Source organism: Lissotriton vulgaris, chromosome 6 (assembly GCF_964263255.1).
Source record: "Lissotriton vulgaris chromosome 6, aLisVul1.2, whole genome shotgun sequence".
NCBI classification, from domain to species: domain Eukaryota; kingdom Metazoa; phylum Chordata; class Amphibia; order Caudata; family Salamandridae; genus Lissotriton; species Lissotriton vulgaris.
Window position 1 is genome coordinate 1,820,478,317 of NC_141694.1, and position 12,021 is coordinate 1,820,490,337.

The window sequence follows — 12,021 nt, forward strand, 5'->3', positions numbered from 1 at the left end:
AAGGATTTAATTTACCAGTCTTAGGCTCCATACGAACAATAGCCTGAAAAGGATGTACACATTGAATCAGAATAGTCTCATAAGTATTTAAATCCATCAATTCTGATGGAATATTTACCAACTCTAGATTATTATGAACAGCTATAGCAGGCATTTTATTTTCATTTAATTTATTATAACAATATTTACAAACACGTTGCTCAAAACCCAAATCAAAATAGTTTTCCACCAACAAATAAGTTGCAAAATCTTTCCATTGACCATTACTTTCATCTTCACTTTTTAAATATAAATCAACTAGCCTAGTTTGACTTTTGTAATGAATGCGTCGACAACAGACACAAGAAAAATGTGGTTTCTCACCTGTAATTACCTTAAACTTTATTATTTCCTGTTCAAAATTTTCAATATTAACATTTCCAACATTTTCTGACACATTTCCTTCTATAATTATATCATTTTCTGCATTATCTTCCTGTGGACCAAAATACCTTACCTCAATTTCTGCACAAATCTTCTTAACATCTAATTCACATCCATACAAAAGAGCACTATTTAACTGTTTAAGTTTAAGTGCTGGACTTTTTGCATAGTACAACTTTCTCACAAATTTTCTCATTTTAGTATGATGCACTGCTAACATCCGGAAGTGATGAAAGCATATTTTTTTATAAAGACTAGCCAGAGAATGGCCTTGCAGACCTATTTTTTCTCGCACTCTGCATTGATCTAATTCTTGCAACACTTTAATTTTTTTTTTTAGACTTTCTTTAGTGTACTTACGTAAGAAATTGCGAAAGAAATCAATTGAATCCTGTCGTACACTACAAATGCTACTACAATTCCAACTGTAAACAGGAGCATTAGGACGTCCCTCTAAAGCTTCTCTAGCCATAACATCTTCTGCATTTCTAACCACAATTTTCTCTTTCTCAATAACACAACCATTCTTCACCTCATACGCTCGACCACTGGTGTCAACTGCATGCAACAGATCGTTACTTTGAAAGTAACTCTCTTCATTGAAAAATCGCTCAGAAGTTGAAGTATGCATCCACTTCCCAGAAAGCACTTTACAAAAATGACTCCTATTTATTTGTCTCTTCCATTTACTTTTACCTTTTAAAACTCGAATCGCCTTATTTAAAATATTTATCCTATTAAGTATTAAAATAAATAATTTTCTTTTTGTCTCAAATGCGCGCTCAACAATACCCTCTATATATTGTTTCTTCTTAAAAAAAGCAGATCTTCTTTTAGAAACTTTCTCCTTTTGTAATAAATTCGAAACTACTCTGTTGTAAAACATACGCTTCCTGATTTGGCTGAATTGATTAGTCCGGGTTTTACTGTACACTCTTTCATCTCTCCTAATTCCAGAAACATTTTTATCTTTGATTCCATATCTCCTTTTAGATACTGATATCGTTTTCTCCTTCTGGACTTCAACATTAACATTTTTCCTTCCCAAAATTCCTTTCAAAACTTTTTAGTTTGCTTACCAGGAGCACTCTTCTTTGTATCCGTCCTCTCTTTCTTAGAAAATACTTCAATTCCTTTCTTCTTAAAACTGTAAGTCCGTTTGTAGAGTTTCTTTTTTTCAATTCTGGTCAGCATCTTAATTTAAAATTTTGATGAAATTGTCAATCTGTAAAACACAAAAATAACAAATATTATAGTTCACTACTAGCATATACCGTACAAATTAAAACCACAGATTCATTTCCTAATGAAATACAGATAATAACAGAAAATCTCTGAACAAAGTAGTAAATCCTGTAGTGAATGTTTGTTGTAAATTTATCACACTCCATATCTGTTTTAACATTATAGACCATTTTTTTTTCAATTTTTAAAGCATACAAACAGTACACTTTTTTTCAAGAACTATCGGTCATCATAGGTGTTTTAATCTTTTTTACTACAATCTCTTTTACACTTCATGAGAACATATCTTATCACTCTCATAAAGCACATCATCGACGAATATATCAGGAAAGCTGTCGTCATGAATGCTTTGCTATCAATTTTTTTTTTATTTATTCATAAGTTCATAATTTATAAGAACTTCCAACATTAGTTCATCAGGGACTTCTTCGAGTCCATTGTCCTCATCTTCTTCTACCATCTCTAAATAAGCTGAATCTAAAGATATGTCCATGAAATCATTATTTTCATCTGTTTCCTCTTGAAACACCGCGTCTAAAATTTCCTTCATCAGTTCGTTAATGATGTCAAAATGAATTTCATTATCTTCTGACCAATTCTCCATAACTAGACTGTTTTTATTCTTCTGTATCCTTTTAAAAAAATATAGAGACTAAATTATATCTTTTTCCATAAGTGTATAACTGAAAAGTACCTTTACTAATTTTTAAACTACATATCTTTTTATAATCTCTAACTTATTAACTCTATATATTTAAGATACCACATTCCTCTTGTTTTGAAAAAGAAATTGGCATTATAACTCTAAACATTTACACTGAGCTTTTTTTTCCATTAAATAATTACTGTTGTTAAAAGACATTTCACTGTAAAATTTATTTTTAGATTTTCTAGATATCTGAAATATTTATTACCTGTACAATAATTTTGAGAGACCCATTTTTTTAGTTCTTCACTACAAAGTGCAATATAAATGTATGCACTCTGAAGAAAAGGATCACACTATACAAACCATAGCATTCACTTAACAGATTACTACTTCCCACAGAGACAGTTCCATTTATGTTACAACAGCATACTCACCATGTAAATGTCTTAGCATATGCAAAATGTCATACTAACCATGAAGAACCACCTCATAATAAAGCTCTACATTAATATGTAAAAAAGTGCCTATACATAGTATAATCACAGATATGCAGGAAACATGACCATCACATTTAGATGCATATCATAATACCTCTCTGTAAATAAAGGTAAAAACTCTGCCAAACATAATACAACAAGATTTCAAAAATAATGAGCACTTCACAAGAATTAATGAAAAGAAACCTGAAAGAATTATACTCCAATGATTTGTAAATCTCAACTCCTTCCAAAAGAACACATGCACCAAGCTCATTAAAAGATAATTTGAACTGTCAATGGAGAACATCTCAAAATACATATCTAGTATAAGCAGATAGAACCACATGTGAAAAATGTAAGATAAAATCATGTTCCAAACATTTCAAAAAATATTCTTTATTATTTTCATCACAACCCACAGAAATTGCCAAAGCAAAATAAGTAACTCACCTGAAAAAAAGAATATATTGCCTCAAATTATACAATTCAAAAGGCAGGTTGTTGTTTTCAGGCACCAAACACTCTAAAAAAGGAAATAATAAAATGTTATTAACTTATTACAAACTTATTTCCTACACAATATACAGTCATTATAGCATTGAACAAGCATAACTAATAAGTTCCCCAAAATCCTCTGCATTAAAACCAAATACAAAATTTCTCATTTATAAAAGCATTGCGCCACAGATATGTCCCTTTTCCCCATGTTAAAATTGCATGCACCTGCAACAGTAGGCCTTCATAACTAAAAGGCCAAGTCACAAAAAAACAAAGGCCTTATTTATGAAGACCTTGCGCCGCCAGTGCGTCACTTTTAGCATGGGAAAAGTGACGCACCGGTGGCGCAAGGCCTTCATAAATAAGGCCCCATGTCCATAGACAAAAAATACAGGGCCGCATTATACACATGCAAGCAGTACACTTGCACAGAACCACCAAACCCCAAAGGCCACCATGTTAATATATATCCCTAATATAATAAACCTCTGAGAATGGATACATATTTGCGTGGCAGCCCATACCAGAAATTTGGCATCCTCTGACTTTGATCCACTACCAAACACCCTGACCCCCCCCCCTCCTCTACACTGAACTCCGCAGTCCACCCCACCCGGACCCCCTGTTACAAACCCCCTACCTACCCTCCCTGCCCAAGGCCACCATGAGCCTAGAACCGCCCCTGGTAAAGTTATAAGACACAGCATTACTAAAACTCAAAGAATAGGCAACAGGCAGATAAACTAAATAGTACATAAAGACACATATTTTTTACATAATCTCATTGAAAAACATATAGTATTTTTTTTAAATCTATCATGCAACTGGCCCTCCAGAACCGCTTTGAAAACTCCTGCTTTAAACCTTTACATTTCATTTTTAAACCATACACTTTCAATTACATTTTTTATTTAATTACAATTCCTGTAATGTTACACACCTTTTCTAAAATACACCAGTCCCTGTTATTATAAGGTTTTTTTTTCATTCTTCATCAGTGATACTTTCTTAACATATAATGAAAATCACTGTAACTTTTTAAACGACAAAGCTAACGCGGTAAAAATAACTCTCCATTTGCTTTCCTTTAAGAATGTAGATTATCTACCCCACGCATGCGATCCTTGATATTTGCATTTGGCAGCGAATACCGACCTTGAATCGGAAGACATGAACAAGAGCTCCATTGTCACATTTAAAACTTAACGTAGCATCTGCTCACACACATATCTTTCACTTAGCTAATATTCACAGAGAACAGCATTCGTGTAAAAAAAAAAATTGACCTTCCTTTACAATTTGCTCAAATGATTCCCTTATTTTTTAACGCATCCTCCACTTCAAGACAGGCTATTTTTTTGAAAAATACTAAGCAATATCTAAGTGACTAGTCTGCTACAAAATTTATCAAGTCATTCTGCTACTCTTCACTGCATAGCCAGTGACCTATTTCTGTGGAGTTCCTATTGAACTAGCAGTGCTGCGTCGTTTCCCTTACCATCTTGGTAAATTCAAAATGGATGTCCCTCCTATCTTCGCAAACGAGCCGGACCACTTAGAACTATTTCGACAGAGAATGCTTCTTTACTACGGCACCTTAGCACTCTCAACTTTGAATACTTCATATCGATTATCATTTCGATATTCGTATTTCACCTGTGTGCAGCCTGTATTTCATTGCATGAGCTGTGATTTCATGTAGGCCCTGGACTTATGTCTCTGCAACTTGGTACCTCCTGAAGCAAATTACAATCACCTCATGAATCCGTTAATTGATCATGAACAGCTTTGTTACAACGGAGGGTTTATGGCCTTTGCAGCGATACAAGGAGTTCTGGGTCATTGGAATATATTCGCAGCGGCGCAAGATTTCCTAACAGAGAGCTACATCGAAAACCCACCGAGCAGTCCTCTGATGGTAAAAGAGGGTCCGATAATAACAGATCATGAATGCTGCTTTCCTCTTCTCAATTGGATGGCTGACATGTTTTCAGATGATAACAGTGATTTCCTGTTAGAAGCACTTGCTGCCTACTTTGCCTACACAATGGACGGAAAACTCTTTCCTAACAGAGAGCTACATCGAAAACCCACCGAGCTGTCCTCTGATGCTAAAACAGGCTCCGATAATAACAGATCATGAATGCTACATTCCTCTTTTCCATTGGATAGCTGACATATTTTCAATTGATAACAGTGATTTCCTGTTAGAAGCAGAAGCAACCTACTTTGCCTACACAATGCTTCGATAACTCTTATGCAAGCCATTGACGTTCTCATTTCCTTTTGCCTCCCTATATTCTTCACGTTCTTTTGGATATTTTCTTATGAAGAACAGACCTATTGGCTTTACTAACAGTGGACATTATGATTTCGTGCTGGTTAAATTTTGGTCTTTTATGTGGACTAAATATTTTTCTTCAGCTACTCGATTTTCAACTTTATTTTTTTTAAAACTCTAATCTCAACAATTCTATTGCATATCTTATCTTATGTTATTTCGAACGTACTCGATGCAAAACTCGCTAATATATGCTACATGTGCCCTGATTAATGTGTAAATATAAAACGAGTTTTTTATAACTGTAAACGCCATTTCGCCTCTCAACTGCTTATTTCCGCCTCACACGCCTCTGCTCCTTTAATTTTCCATAAAAATATATTTTTTTAAATACATAAGAGAAAAATATGTTCTTTCAATAATATTTCCATTGTTTCTTGTACTGTATTTCAAATGCAATACTGCAACCTTCAAAAGATATCTCAATACAGTAGTTCTTCTCAATAGTGATTTGCGCACCATCCAACAGATTACATACATGCACCTATCACCATTTTGTCGCTTTTGGCGCCTTTTTTTCCCCTCACACAGTAACATAACACAAACTTGATAGTGCTTTGCATGTAGACAGCTGATTGATAAAGTGATGATGTATAACTACTAGCATTTTCATATATCGTTCCTAAACTGAAAGGCCAGAGACCTTCTTCCATTTATTAAAATATAATATACTTCCTTATAACAGTGTACAATGGAAAGGGGCGACCATTCGGTCCCCCCGAACGTATGGTGGAGTACCACGATCCCCCCGGGAAGCCATCTTGGGCGGGAGGCGTGTCTCGGCTGGTATGCCCGAAGCGGCGTAGCCGGGGCGCGCCTTTTTCCCGCCCTAGAGTGGGCTGGCCTAGACACCGACGCGGCCGGCCACGCCCTCGGAGGCAGGCGGGGGCGGGTTTACGCCCACCCTGAAGACGGATAAAAGGAGCAGAAGCCAAGAAAGCATCCTCTTGTTCCTGTGCTCTGAAGCTGCACCTCCCCGCTGCACGTGAGCTCGAGACGGAACGAAGAGCCAATTTTGAGCGTTGTAATCCCTCTTTTTGTCTTACAGATATCCCGTCTAAGAATGCCCAAGAAGGTCGGAAAGCGGGTCGGTACCGATGAGATGCTCCGTATGCTCATGAAGGAGATATCCGATCTGAAGAGAAAGGTTGAGGCCAAGGACGGGGAGGGAGGACCGAAACGGCCTTTGCCGGGTACAATCCCCGGTGGAAAGAGCAAGAGGCCCAGAAGGGGAGCACTTGGGGGGGAGACCCTGGTTCCCGAAGCGCCACGAGAAGAGCCAACCCCGGCGCCAAAGGAGGGGAACCCAATCCCTGTGGTGGTCACCCCTGCGAACAGGGAGGATATGCCCCCCGAGTTAGCGGCGCAATTGGCAGCGTGGTTGGGAAACGATAGCGAGGGCGCCACGGCTGACGACGCCCGGGCAGTGATGAGACAACTGCGGGAATCGAGGGAGGCTGCGAAAGCTCCATCTCCTGTTCCCCCGCAGGTCCCAGCGGTTGGAGGTACAGCAGGCCCAAGTTCGGCGACAAGCGTGGGGTCTACTTCAGGTAAGCGGCCATTGCCGATTGCGGGGGGGGACTCTGCACCTTCTCGAAAGGAGAAGATTGCCCAGCACGTCCCACTAGAAGTCAAGGAGTTGATTTGGGCGGACAAATATGTAAACATTTTTTCATTGCTTACCGACCATTACGAGATCGAGCATGTAAAGAGTCAAAAGGAGCTCATGCATCCGAGTGTTTGGCGCGCTAAAATGGCCGCCTTTAAGGTTGATGAGACCATTGGTACTTGGGGCAGAGCGTGGGGAATTTTTACTTCCATCATGGGGGAACGCAGACCTGAGTTGTTGACCGAGTTACCAATCTATCAGTCACGTATTATGGAGTATTCTGTGGCATATGGGGGCAATCAGTGGTTCTGCTATGATAATCTGTTCAGAAAAGCTAAGGAACACAACCCGTTGTTGTCCTGGGACTGTTACGACTCTGTGTCTTGGCAAAAAATGGAGAGTACAGGGATGTTGAAAGTGCCATTAGTAGGGAGTAACGGGGGGGAATCCTCCCGCCAAAACTCTGGGACGCCCTTTCGGACAGGTACAGGTAACGAGTCCCACACAAAGCCGAGTGGCAACACAGGTAAAAGGGGGATATGTTGGAATTTTAACAGGGGCAAATGTACCAGGCCCCAGGGGTCATGCAAATTCAGACATGAGTGTGGGGGATGCGGGCAGCCATCCCATCCTGAGTCCATGTGCAGAGCCAAAACGGGTGATAACGGTGGCAAGGGAGGCGCCAAACAGGTCTAATATAGTCCGAGGGGCGCCTTTACCGATTGATACCATGGCAATGATTCCTTGGCTCAACGAATACCCAGATTATGCTTCCGCTGGGGTGTTGCGGAACGGGTTTTCATATGGTTTCCGCATCCCAGTGGGGGATTTTCAGGGGGTACCGGACTGTAAGAATCAAATGTCGGTCTTACAGCACACGGCGGTGGTTCAAGTAAAGATTAGGAAAGAGGTGACTCGAGGTCGTGTCGCCGGTCCATTCGATTTGCCGCCAGTTGCTAATTTTGTGTGTTCTCCTCTGGGGGTGGTTCCCAAGAAGGACCCGGGGGATTTTCGGCTGATACACAATTTGTCAGCCCCACATGGTCTTTCCGTAAATGATGCGATAGATCCGGAAGTATGTTCGGTGCGGTACGCATCTTTCGATGAGGCCGTCGCCATGTTGAATCGCCTGGGGCCCGGGACGCTGATGGCCAAATCGGACATCGAATCAGCGTTCCGGTTGCTCCCGGTACACCCAGACGATCAGCGTCTCCTTGGTTTCCAGTTTCAGGGTCGCTATTACATGGATAAATGTATGCCAATGGGATGTTCGATTTCATGTGCCTATTTCGAGAAATTCAGTTGTTTTCTGCAGTGGGTATTCACGAGGAAGACAGGTTTTCACCATGTTATGCACTATCTCGATGACTTTCTGTTTCTGGGGGCAGCCGGGGATTTTGAGTGTGGACAGGCCTTACATGAATTTTGTGTCCTAATGAATCAATTTGGTGTGCCATTGGCGCCAGGTAAGACGGTCGGTCCCTCGACCTTGATCGAGTTCCTGGGGATCGAGCTCGACTCAGTGGAAGGTTGTTTTCGTTTACCTAAAGAAAAGGTGTTAAAATTCAGGTTATCCCTTGAGACATGTATTCGTGCAACGAAAGTGAACTTGCATCAATTACAACAGGTGGTGGGTCAGTTGAATTTTGCCCTGAGAGTAATGCCGATGGCGCGCCCCTTTTCCCGCTCGATTGCACAGTCTATGGTCGGCTTGAAGGAAGGACATCATCGTACGAGACTCTCGGCAGAGGTTCGCCAGGACATGCGCATTTGGATTGCATTCCTGGCGGATTTCAATGGTCGAATTGTCTGGAATAAACCAGCAGTGTCTTCCGAGGAGTTGGGACTATGGACAGACTCGGCGGGGAGTGTGGGTTTTGGCGCCATATTGGGTACACAATGGTCGGCTCAAAAATGGCCGTCATGGTGGCATGAGTGCGGGTTGACGAGTAACATTGCTTTTCTCGAACTATTCCCTATTCTGGTGGCCTTGAGAACATGGCCAGAAGGGTTTAGGGGTCACTCTGTGGTTTTCTGGTCTGATAACATGACCGTGGTTGAGTGTATCAATAATCAGGCAGCACGTTGCAAATTGATTCTCCGATTACTCAAGGAAATTGTGTTGTTGTGCATGCAACTAAATGTACTGTTTAGGGCGCGGCACGTGCCGGGGGTGATGAACCAAGCGGCTGATGCGCTCTCTCGTTTCCGTATGCAGGCCTTCTGGGGTTTTCTGCCCACAGCGGACCCGGTGGCGGCACCCTTTCCCGAAGCTCTTTGGTCTCTCGGTGCCCCGAACTACAAGACCTCGTGGGAGAGAGTTTAGCACCCAGGACGAGGAAGGCATATGAAAGGGCATTCCGTTCCTATTAGGCCTTTTTGGGTACTTCCGGGAGGGAGCTTTGGGGTCTGGAAGAGTCTGTAGTAAGATTCCTGCTCTCTTTACGTCACGCAGGCAAGTCAGTAGCTACGGCCCAGAGACATCGGGCCGCCATTTCCTTCATCGATTCACAAAAGGGGGTGGTGATGAACAGAGTGTCTGAATTGAGCAGACCACTCTTACCCAGTCCAAAGATCAGGGCTTGATCCATCACCGTTATTTATCTCACTGCCCCATCCCAGCTCAGAACCTGGCTATATGCAAATCAGTCTGTCCCTGGCCCAGTGCATCATGGGAACAGGGCAGACTAAACTACCAAGCCAATTCTTTACCAGAAAGGAGACAAGCTACCGGGGACCGGTTTCTGGCATTTCAGCCGTCTTCGGCCCGGCTTGCTTGAATCCTGATGGAGCAGTGAGAAAGGGACTCATGTCTGAGTATACCCTGCCACACCTATAGTGGCCAAAATCGATTCACAAAAGGGGGTGGTGATGAACAGAGTGTCTGAATTGAGCAGACCACTCTTACCCAGTCCAAAGATCAGGGCTTGATCCATCACCGTTATTTATCTCACTGCCCCATCACAGCTCAGAACCTGGCTATATGCAAATCAGTCTGTCCCTGGCCCAGTGCATCATGGGAACAGGGCAGACTAAACTACCAAGCCAATTCTTTACCAGAAAGGAGACAAGCTACCGGGGACCGGTTTCTGGCATTTCAGCTGTCTTCGGCCCGGCTTGCTTGAATCCTGATGGAGCAGTGAGAAAGGGACTCATGTCTGAGTATACCCTGCCACACCTATAGTGGCCAAAATCGATTCACAAAAGGGGGTGGTGATGAACAGAGTGTCTGAATTGAGCAGACCACTCTTACCCAGTCCAAAGATCAGGGCTTGATCCATCACCGTTATTTATCTGACTGCCCCATCCCAGCTCAGAACCTGGCTATATGCAAATCAGTCTGTCCCTGGCCCAGTGCATCATGGGAACAGGGCAGACTAAACTACCAAGCCAATTCTTTACCAGAAAGGAGACAAGCTACCGGGGACCGGTTTCTGGCATTTCAGCCGTCTTCGGCCTGGCTTGCTTGAATCCTGATGGAGCAGTGAGAAAGGGACTCATGTCTGAGTATACCCTGCCACACCTATAGTGGCCAAAATCGATTCACAAAAGGGGGTGGTGATGAACAGAGTGTCTGAATTGAGCAGACCACTCTTACCCAGTCCAAAGATCAGGGCTTGATCCATCACCGTTATTTATCTCACTGCCCCATCCCAGCTCAGAACCTGGCTATATGCAAATCAGTCTGTCCCTGGCCCAGTGCATCATGGGAACAGGGCAGACTAAACTACCAAGCCAATTCTTTACCAGAAAGGAGACAAGCTACCGGGGACCGGTTTCTGGCATTTCAGCCGTCTTCGGCCCGGCTTGCTTGAATCCTGATGGAGCAGTGAGAAAGGGACTCATGTCTGAGTATACCCTGCCACACCTATAGTGGCCAAAATCGATTCACAAAAGGGGGTGGTGATGAACAGAGTGTCTGAATTGAGCAGACCACTCTTACCCAGTCCAAAGATCAGGGCTTGATCCATCACCGTTATTTATCTCACTGCCCCATCCCAGCTCAGAACCTGGCTATATGCAAATCAGTCTGTCCCTGGCCCAGTGCATCATGGGAACAGGGCAGACTAAACTACCAAACCAATTCTTTACCAGAAAGGAGACAAGCTACCGGGGACCGGTTTCTGGCATTTCAGCCGTCTTCGGCCCGGCTTGCTTGAATCCTGATGGAGCAGTGAGAAAGGGACTCATGTCTGAGTATACCCTGCCACACCTATAGTGGCCAAAATCGATTCACAAAAGGGGGTGGTGATGAACAGAGTGTCTGAATTGAGCAGACCACTCTTACCCAGTCCAAAGATCAGGGCTTGATCCATCACCGTTATTTATCTCACTGCCCCATCCCAGCTCAGAACCTGGCTATATGCAAATCAGTCTGTCCCTGGCCCAGTGCATCATGGGAACAGGGCAGACTAAACTACCAAGCCAATTCTTTACCAGAAAGGAGACAAGCTACCGGGGACCGGTTTCTGGCATTTCAGCCGTCTTCGGCCCGGCTTGCTTGAATCCTGATGGAGCAGTGAGAAAGGGACTCATGTCTGAGTATACCCTGCCACACCTATAGTGGCCAAAATCGATTCACAAAAGGGGGTGGTGATGAACAGAGTGTCTGAATTGAGCAGACCACTCTTACCCAGTCCAAAGATCAGGGCTTGATCCATCACCGTTATTTATCTCACTGCCCCATCCCAGCTCAGAACCTGGCTATATGCAAATCAGTCTGTCCCTGGCCCAGTGCATCATGGGAACAGGGCAGACTAAACTACCAAGCCAATTC